Here is an 11,346-nt window from a genome sequence, read left to right as displayed (position 1 = left end):
CAACCATCTAGATATATCGATATGGAAAGATGCATGGACAAAAGAATGAATAATCGTTTATGCATACTACTACCACTTATAAGAAACCCGTTAGAAGAAAAACATTGAAAAATGTAGATTTTTTTTATCTATATGGCTTAATAAGAAAGACATTGAAAGATTTTTTTTTCTTTAATTATATTAAATAAAAGTAAGACGATATAATAAATAATATATGAAATTTCATTGATATTTCTTGTGTTTATCCTTATATAAGTTTCATTTTAAAACATAATATTAGAATGGTCCATTTGGTGATGGTGATGGTCGTGATGGTTAATGTTGATGATGTTGTTGGTGATTTTAGTGTCACTGGTCCATGGCGGACCTTGTTCGGGCTGTAAATGCGGGCGATTTAAGTAGCCTAGTCAGGGATTTTTATGACTTACAATCAAATGGAACTCATAGTTGGTTATGGGAAGAGATTGTCAATCTCCTCGATTTAATCAACTATGTTTTCTAATGAGGTTCTGGAGTTCTAACATTTGAATTTCTCTTACTCGCTCCTTATACAGGAGCAGCTCTGGCTGAATATTTTATGTACCGTGAATGACACACTTCAATCATTTATGATGATCCCTCTAAACAAGCCCAAACTTATCGCCAAATGTCTCTTCTATTACGTAGACCGTCTGGGCGCGAAGCTTATCCAGGGGATGTTTTTTATTTACATTCACGCCTTTTGGAAAGAGCTGCTAAATTAAGTTCGCGACCGCATGAAAGATTGACTGTCATGCTACGTGCATACACTGATCACTACGGAGAAATAAAATTTCTACATGTTAAGACAGCACACTAGTACATTTTCATTGACCACTGAGACCAACCCCCAAGCCCGGTCTTTGAACTAATAAAGATGGCATAGTAGAAAACTTCAGACTGACTATCATCGCGCTTGAAGTCCACCCAAGAGAGTTCCCCGACTTCTCGTGATGAGCGCAGCGCAGCAAACGGAGTCAGAACTATTGGAAGATGAAAGATAACTTATTTAGACGAATATTATGCCGATGCCATTACCCCCAAAAAGCCTACATTAGCAGTGCGGGTTAAATCAGACAGAAACCAAGTCCAAGAAGACCGAGGAGGCAACCCATCATCAAAGCAAGCCCATGTCTTCATTTGTAGGACTTTCTTTGATGGTTCATGTAAGTAGGTATAAAGTAAATTGCCCAATGTTTGCAAATTAGTCCAACTTCGTACCTTTCCGGCATAAACCATATATCTTAGAGAGGTCGTATTTCTTTGGGTTGGTAGTAATGGAATGCTTTCATTATCTAAAATGAAGAACATTTCCCACCAAAAGATCAGTCCAATAATACCACTCACTGGTAAATAGCGCAATACTTCTTCGTGAATCTCCGCTATTTGAATATGGAACATCATAACAACGAATAGGAATGAAACGGCTATAGCTCGAAACTTTTCTGGTAGTACGAATCGCTACGCTTCGCTTCTTTTTATATGATAATATGCACCTTGGTTGCTGCGCTTCCTGCGGGTAATAGCAAGAGAGTGAAGAATGAATGATCCTCTGAGTGATTGAGTCCAACTCAAGCGAGTGAGTGAAAGGCGTGGCAAGAGAGCGAGTTCTACTCGCGAACGATCAGCAAATGTGCTGTCAGTAAGAAGGTAGCCGACGCCTTTCGAAGCCTAAGCCCTTTCTTTTCTAGTGTGCGCTTGAGTTTGATTGCAGCTAGCGCGCTTGACTAAGAAGATAGAAAGGGCTTTTCTTGCTTGGTTAGTAAAGTCAAGTTTTTGGCCTTATCTTGCAGGTGACGACGACGTCCATTTTTTTAACTGAGACTGGCATGTGAGTTAATGGGCTTATCATTTTTACTCTATATTGTGTGTTTGGAGAATGCGGAGTGCATGAATATATAATATCGAATTATAAGACGATATGGCAGAAAGGAAAGGGCCAAGGGGGGCTCGCTCCCTGGCAGGGTCTTAGAGGTAGCCCCCTAGTAGGGTATGGGGTAGATCCCGTAGCGGTGGTACCGCGGGGTTTGGGGCAGTACCCCGGCCCCAAAAGGTCTTCAGAAATTTGAATTAGTTACATTATGGAAAAACCAAATTCTAATGGGTGATTATGGTAAAATTGATAAATCTTTTCAATTTTCGTAACCATTGATTATGCCATTAATTTCGTGATTCTCCTAATTAATGTAGAAGATCAAAACCTAATCTGTTGTCTAGGATAAATACGGATCCTTTGTTAATCTGAAAGACACACCACTCTCAACTCTTTTTCTTCTACAAGAATTCAGAACCCTCTAACAAATTGTCTTGTGTTTTTGTGCCTAGATACATAAGTTTCCATTTCGATTATCTTAGACTAGATTTCTTGTAATCCAAGCATAGGGTTGAAATATCAGTTCAGAATGTGAACTTACAAGATCAATAGAAATCCAGTTCTCCACCTTCACTGTACTAAAATATCCTCCATCAATCAAATTGAAATTTTTGTCTGCTAGAGATGGAAGAATAAATCCTCCAGTTGACCACCAAGTTCACAAAAATTGGAAAAGTTTGAAGGAAATGATTTTAGGCGCTGCCAAAAGAAGTTGTTAATCATGCTAACCAAGTTGAAGGTTGTGTATGTGTTGAGTACTCCAAGACCAGTGGTGGTGGAGAAGGATACATTGGTAGAAGCCAGAAGAAGGAGCAAGTAGGAGAATGATGACTACATTTGTAGAGGTCACATTCTGAATGGTATGCATGATTATTTTTTTTTATATCTATTCCGAGGCTAAAAGTGAAAAGGAGTTGTGGGATACTCTTGAGTCAAAAAACATGGCTGAGGATTGTAACGCCTGTAGATCAGGGCTAGTCAATTTAGAGACGATAAGCGTCAAAATTGACTTTTTGATGGAAGATTATTTAGAAGGAGTAATCTTAACTAAGTTGTAGTATATGTTACAAGGATTCCGTACATATAAAGAACGCCGAAATCCGAGTTATAACGAAGAAGTTATGACCTATCGAAGTTTCGCGACAGAACCGGTACGACACAGCGTGACGTAAATCGTGAATTTACGTTAGAGCGATATTTAGCCTTAGCAATCTAAACGAAAGTCGTAGAGTTCGTAAAACCGTGAGCATACATAAAAACAACGCCAAAATATGACTTCATATGAGGAAGTCATGATTTTTCTAAGTTTCAGCTTAGCAGTATGCAGCCCAAAACTCGGATTCGAGATCGAGTGATTTCTAGTCGAAGCAATCTAAACGAGAATCGAAGATCTCGTCATTAGTAGTGCAACGATAAAAAGACAGACGAAAACAGACGTCGGATGAAGAAGTTATGAATTTATAATTGAGTTTTCTTATTCCGACCTACTAAAAACAAATAATAAAAATAAAGACAAAATTAGCCGACGGAGTCTAAACGAAAGTTGTAGAGCGTAGTCTCACCTACACGTGGATATAAAGAACATGGAAAACGGAGTTCGTATGAGGAAGATATGAATTTTTGAAATTTATTTAATAATTAAAATATCTATTTAATCTTCAATTCAGATGTATATCCGAAGGAGTCATTGACCTTATTCGAAGTACGCCCAACGTAGCCCGGTGCATGAACCCCTCGGACTTGAGTGCCTCGCATACATAAGCGATGACGTTTTTTGGCACCACTCCCCGCGTAGCTAAGCATTATGCCCAGCGTAATGCGAGGGTTCAGCCCTATAAATACTTTGCGAGGGCATTTGGCCTTCTTGCTCATTTTCTCTTCTCTCTCTCTCTCTCTCTCTCTCTCTCTCCCGTTTTACCTCGTTTTTCATGCAAGAATTATCCCAAAGCCCCTGTATTATTCCCAATACCCGAAGCAAGTCCCGAAGCCCCAAAGATCCCGAGAAGTAAAATTCCCGCGCCGAAGCTCTACCCGCGAGGAGCCTGGTTTTTGTGAAGATCTTCCAGATCTACCGAAGAATACTACTTCTACAAGCCGTAGTGTTGTCCGATCATCTTCTGATCAGGTGAGTGTGTGGTTACTTTCTTCAAACACATAAATATGAAGTATTTGCTTGAAATACATGCTATGTGTTTATGTACTGTTGTTTATTTGAGATAAGTGTGGAATGGATGTTTTATATGGTTTTTAAATGAGTTAAACTGTATATGTATTTTATATCTACTAATATGTTGGGTAGAACATGGGTAGATGAGATAGTTGATATGTGATAAAATGATGAGGTAGGTAAGATGATTAAAGAATAATATTGGTAGATGCACCAATTAGAGAATGTCAAAATACTAGTAGATACACTTAAGAATAATATTGGTAGATGCACCAAATAGAGAATATCATTATACTAGCATATGCGCTTATGGGATAATCCTGGCAGATGCGCTTCTAGGATAATGTCGGCAGATGCACCTAAAAGATAATGTCATAAACCTGGCAGTTGCGCCTCATAGTGTATGACGTAATCCTGGCAGAGGCACTTAAAGGATGATGTTGGTAGATGCACCTTATGTATCAATATATTTTGTTTTAATTCCTTAGGTCAATCCTTAGGAATGAATGGATGACGGGTAGTTGAATTCTTAGGGTAAAATCCTAAGAAATAAAGGAGATAATGGGGATGGGTAATTGGGTTGATTGGTTGATGGTTGAATATAATAATTATATTATTATGGGTCGAAAACCCTATATCCTCACCTCGCTTCCAAGGCTGACCCACTCAGTTTTCCTTGCATTACAGGTAATGGCACAAGAGTATAAGTTGGTTGACTTGACGAGAGATTTTGGATTATAGATCAGTAGTTATAAATGACTGTTGTAAGGTCTAATTTTGTTGTTTATGCTTTTGGTCTGTATCGGAACATGACATCCCGAGATTTTGTTATATAATGAAAATACATTTCATTAATGAAATGCTTTGATAAATTCTTATCATATTTTGGTTTGGGTCAATTCAAACTGATAAACATGAATATGGACGAAACCATTGTTGCGTCGAGTGTAATTAAAAAACTTCCACCATCATGGAATTACTTCAAGCATAATCTGAAACATCAAAATTAGGAACTATGCATGGTTCAACTTGGTATTCATGTGTGCATTGAAGAATCCCTTCATGCGTAAAAGAGTGACAAAAACAAAAATAGAGTTGAATCTAGACAACCCTCAGTTAATGTGGCTGAAAACAAAACAAGAAATCCGAACAACAAAGGACATGGAAAACTCAAGGAGAGATATGTCCCAAACAATTCCAACAAAAAGAAAAAGGATTTGGTTTTTTGGAGGTTCTTCAAATTGGGACACTGCAAGTTTGATTGTTGTGTGAATCTTAGCAACAATAGTGATGGAAACAGTGGATCTAATAAAAGTGGAAATGGGTCCAAGGAGCAAGTTAATGGATGTTAGTTACTAAATAAACTTTGATAATTCTAATCAAAATTCTGTTGATCATGTTTCCTTTATTCTTGAATCATTCTATGTACAAGATAATGATGTTGCTTGGTGGATCGACTAAGGTACAAAAAACCAGGAATGCAAGGATAAATGGATGTTTGAAACATTAACATCGCTTGAAAATGGATCTGTGTTGCACATGAAAGATGATTCTTTTAAACCTATTTGTCGAGCCAGTGTCATTTGTTTAGAATTTATTTATAGAAAGAAAATTAAGCTTTTTGATGTTTTGTTTGTTCCCAAAATTCATAAGAATCTTCTTAGTGGTAGTTGTTTGAATTCTGATCGTTTTCAGCAAGTTTAGGAATTAGATAGGTATATTCTATCTCAAGGTTGAATGTTTATTGGAGTTGGATATTTGAATAATATAATGTTTTGTTTGAAAGTTATTGACGACTCCATGCTTTGGCATGTTAGATTGGGTCATGTCAATCTTAGAAGGATGCATGAAATGTCAAAATATGGTCTTATACCACCATTTGACATAAATATGAAAATATGTGAAACATGCATTCTTACAAAAGTTATAAAACAACCCTTTCCTAATGTTACAAAAAATTGACTATTTTGGAACTTGTACACAACGACCTGTGTGATTTCCACTCTACTCCTTCTTTGGGAAATAAAAAGTATTTGGTCACATTCATTGATGAATGTACTCGGTTTTGCTATGTGTATTTGCTTAATGCTCAAAATGAAGCATTGGAAAAGTTCAAAATATACAAAACTGATGTGGAATTGTAGTTGGGCAATCCGGTTAATTGTCTTAGAACTGACCGGGGAGAAAAATATATAGATCCCATATATTTCCAATCAGTGGGTATCATTCGTGAAACCACATTAGCATACTCGCCCCAACAAAATGGAATCGTCGAACGTATAAATCTAGTTTTAAAGGAATTTGTAAACTCAATTCTTTCATACCCGGGATTGAGTGAGGGATTCTTGGGAGAGGCCATATTAACAGTCTGTTATGTTCCAAATAAAAGGAACAAAACAATCCAATATGAACTTTGGTTCAAGAAAAAGCGTAAGTTAAGCTATTTTCGGGTTTGGGGATGTCAGACCGTTTTAAAACTCACTGAGACCAAAAGAAAAACTTTGGGAGAATGTGGAATAGATTGCATAATGATTGGATATGCTGAACGTTCCTAGGCATATAGGTTCTATGTAATAGAAGCTAATGATTTGGTATCGATTAATACTATTATCGATTCACGTGATGCAATTTTCGATGAGATGCGTTTTCATCGATTCAAATGCCTAAGGATCTAACTTTTGGCATTGAAGAAGTGAAAAATCCTAAAAGTCAAGACGATGGTAATGGACAAGAACCATAAGAGATTCATAGAAGCAAAAGAGGTCAAATTACGAAACATTTCAGATCCAAATTCCAATTGTATTTGGTGGAAGGTTTAAGGGATGAAATGGTATTGAATACTCAAATTTCTATATTATTGTGGATGATCCTAATACATATCAAGAGGCCATGAAGTCTCGAGATTTTGTCTTTTGGAAGGAAGCGATTGATGACGAAATGTCATCAATTCATGAGAACAATACACATGTGTTTTTTTATATGCCTCTAGGTTCTAAACCACTTGGCTGCAAATGGATTTTCAAAAAGAAAATTAATACTATTGGGACTATTGGCAAGTATAAAGCGTGGTTTCTCATTTAAGGTTTTAGACAAAAACCTGGTGTTGACTATTTTGATACGTATGCTCTGGTTGCATGTATTTCCATTATTAGATTATTAATTGCTTTGGCAAGCATTCACAATATGATTATTCATTAGAAGGATGTTAGAACAACCTGTTAAATTGTAAACTTGATGAAGAAGTTTACTTAAAACAACTAGAAGGTTCCATTATGGTTGGTAAAGAGAATATGGTATATAAACTAGTAAAATCTTTGTATGGGTTGAAACAATCAACCAAAAAATGGCATCAAAAGGTTGACGAGGTTATTTTGTCTTCTGTTTTTAAGTTAAACCAATTTGATAAATGTGTTTATAGTAGATTCAATTATGTTATTGGTGCATGACTGATCATTTGTTTATATGTAGATGATATGCTGATTTCTGGTACTAACCAAGAACAAGTAGATGAAACAAAGCAATTGTTGTTATCTAAGTTTTGCATGAGAGATCTAGGAGAGGCGGATATAATTCTTGGTACAATACAAGAAAAAGGCGATTTTTCTAAGGAAGGAATCTGTTGCAAGAAGCTGAAACTCTGCTGCAAAAGACGTATAGTGATGGAATTTGCGACAACCAATTTCCGTCCCAAAAAAACCTCATAGCGAGGGTTTATGAGGGAAACAATCATTCTGTCACATATGTGACAACAGAATGATATACGTTTTAGATGGCATTTTTTCGTGTATTCGATTGAAGGATTTTGTTGTGAATTATGTGGTGATGAATCCGTAGCCAATTTAATGGTGATAAATCCCTAGAAAAATCCATGGTGATGAATCCAAAGCAAATTCCATGGTGGTAAATCTCTAGCAAATTTTGTGCTGGCGAATCCCGAGCAAATTCCATGGTGATGAATCCCTAAAATATTATGTTTTGATGGATCCATTGCAAATTCAGTGGTGATGAATCCGTAGAAAATTCTATGGTGGTAAATCCATAGAAAACTCCATAGCAAAGATTCCATAGAAAATTAGGTAGGCATGCTTTCGTAGCAACGATTCCATAGGAACGGATCGATAATTAATTTAGATATTAAATCCAAATTATTTTGTAGTAATATACAAAAAACAAAAATACGAAAAAAAATCAAAGAACGCTTATATCTTAAAACAAAACAATAATTATTTATTATATGGAAAACGGAAAGTGGCTACTGTAAAATAAATACTTTGCAATAAACATATCAACACTTTATTGTAACACCCGGATTCCCAGGTATATTAATTATTCCTTTTATTTTGGAGGTTGAGAGAGGACTCGGCGAGTTGGTGCTTAGACTCGTCGAGTATGGTCGCGGGTTCTTATCCGGGTTCACAGCTGGACTCGGCGAGTTCATGAGTGGACTCGGAGAGTCCACGCTGTTTAATGAAACCCTAATTTCCTGGGTTTGGGACCTATTTAAAGGCCCTTAGGGGCGTCATTTGCGACTACCAAACCCAAGAGAGAAACCCTAAGAGACCTAGAGCGTTTGTGAGGAAGGAGAGGCCATTCTTGATCTTTTGTTGGTGTATTTGCAAGAAAGAGGTGACCAAGGCAAGAAGAGGCTGAAGGAGGTGCGATTTTGGTGACTTTAGAGTTCATAGACTTCATATTGAGGTATTTATTCGGACCTTCTTCAAATTTGGTGTTGATTCTTAGAGTTAGGGTTTTCTAACCCCTTTAGAGGATGGATATGTGGAGCAATTGGTCCCTTCTCGAGTTTATGCTTTGGATCTTGACCCAAAGAGGTCCAGAGACCTTAACCCTTGGAGCTTTATGAGTTATTTTGGGAGCCATGAGCTTAGGATGTTATTTTTGGGGCTAAATCACAAAGTTAGACCATCTAGATGTTATATGAGTGTCAAGGTCTGATCTTTAAATGGTTATCATGCGTGGGAAGGTCAGATATTTGGATTAATGAAACAGATCTGACCTCAGGAGGTCTATGGAGTTTGTGCATGGCATGAACTCGCAGAGTCCAAAGATCAGACTCAGCGAGTAGGGTGGGGTTTCCCGTAAATCACTCAGTGAGTAGACTTGCCGAGTTGTGAAATAACTAAGTGAGTCAGAGAGAGTTAGGGGACTGGAGTTCAAGGCAGAACTCGCCGAGTTGTTCTTGAGACTTGGCGAGTTGAGTCGGGGTGGCCCCGCGATTCATGCCAGGTGTGACTCGTCGAGTAAGGGGAGGAACTCGACGTGCCAAGCGAGACTAATAGAGTTAGTAGACACGTGTAGGCTCGCCGAGTCGCCCAAGTGCACTCGACGAGTCGAGTCAAAGTTTAACCGTTGACTTTTGTTGACTTTTAGGGTTTGGTCAACAATGTGGCCTTTGAGCTGATACAGGGGTAAAATGGTCTTTCCCCTATAGAGGGTTGAGTCTAGTCCCGAGAGTTGTATTTATGAGAATATTTACTTTGTGTGATTAGGCGGAGGCTAGATCATATTTCCACCGAGTTAGAGATATACCGACACATCTGAGGTCAATCTTCTCACTATACTTTACCTAATGTGGTAACAGAGTTATGTGACAGAGTATTCTAGAGTTATATGTCAGTGTATTTGCATGATATTATGTGTTGTGATTTATTGTGATATGTGATATGCATGATTCAGAGTTTACAGAGTTAGGACCAGTGGGTCCACATAGTTATGGGACCAAGAGGGTCCCATAGAGATATTCGACCAGAGGGTCAACATAGTTACAGCCTTGACTGGCTGATATGTGTTTATGTGGTATTTTAGGGAACTCACTAAGCATTTATGCTTACAGTGTTATGTGTGGTGTTTCAGGTACCAGTGATGATCGCGAGAAGGCGCCGACATGACTCGTACACACGCATACTGGAGTTCACATGTTTTGATCTTGGGGTTTTGTATTGAGATAATGATGATACAATGTTTTAAAATGTGGATGGGAACGAAAATATATGGTTTTTATAATGCGTAAAATTTGTTTGAATTTTTATGGTGTTACAAGTTGGTATCAGAGCCTTGGTTTGAGGGATTCGGATGCATCTTTGGGCGTATCTGAACTCAAACTGAGGAATTCAGAAGAATTTTGATAATAAAGTAAAATTTTTGAAAAGAGTAAAAAGAGTTTTGAGACAAACAGAGCAGAGCCGTGTGTACGATCAGCCAGCGCCCGAACGGTGATTTCCCAAAATACCCTTATAATAAGTACTATCAGATATGTTATGTTATGCTATATGACAAATTATGATATGCACGCTAGAGTAGAATAAGTATTCTTATTAGGACTAGAGTGGCTTGATATATGATGCCTTAGTCTAGGGGCTTTTGCTTTTGATATGTTTGAGAGTGTTTAGATAGCAGCGAGGTGCTTATGAGATATCTGCTTATGAGTAGCACATGATTAAAAGAGTAGAGTGCTTGGAAATTTAGGACTCTGGGAGGAGGACTTGGAATGAATGCTGAGTCGGTGTGGTCGGTAGTATTGGGCCCGTACTACCGAAGGCACCGGGCCAGTGCGTAACCCAAGTAAGAATCCTCAGGGTACCAGGAGCCAACTAGGATTAGGGGTATCGAGTGTGTGCACGCTCGAGCGAGTCTTTGATATTTTGTGTTGTATTTCAGAGAGGTATCATGATGGGAATGCGCCACAGACCAGGGACTAGTGGAGGGGGTGTGAGCGACGAGAAGCTCCGCCAGATGATCCATGATGAGGTGGTTGCTGCCATTTGCGCTGAGATTCCAGAGATGTCTGGTTCTATCAAGGCCACCCTGATAGAGACATTTGACGAGAGATACACTTCTCTTTCTGATGATGCTGTTGCTTCGGCCACTGTAGCTATAGCTGCGGGTAGACCGCAGGGTGGTGATGCGTTGCTGTTCCGGGAGTTCAGCAACACAAAACCACCGGAGTTTGATGGGACCCAGGACCTGATTGCAGCGATGAGGTGGATTTCAGACATTGAGGGGTGTTTCTTTACTTGTTCATCTCCTGAGCATTTGAGAGTCCGGTTCGCACTGAACCAGCTTCGCTTGGGAGCGAAGGACTGGTGGAAGTTTGTGACGACGCATTATACGCATGCTAAGCTTGCTGCAGTGATTTGGGAGAGGTTCACTGCTATGTTTCGAGATGAGTACATTCCCTAGGTGGAGAGGGAGCGTTTGGCCCAGGACTTTTTGACCCTCAAGCAGGGTACTGCGTCTGTCACAGTGATTACGAGGATGTACCATGAGCGGG

Source organism: Lactuca serriola, chromosome 9 (assembly GCF_051521515.1).
Source record: "Lactuca serriola cultivar US96UC23 chromosome 9, Lser_US96UC23_V15, whole genome shotgun sequence".
Lineage (NCBI taxonomy): Eukaryota > Viridiplantae > Streptophyta > Magnoliopsida > Asterales > Asteraceae > Lactuca > Lactuca serriola.
The sequence above is the reverse complement of the archived record's forward strand: the minus strand, read 5'-3'. Positions refer to the sequence as shown.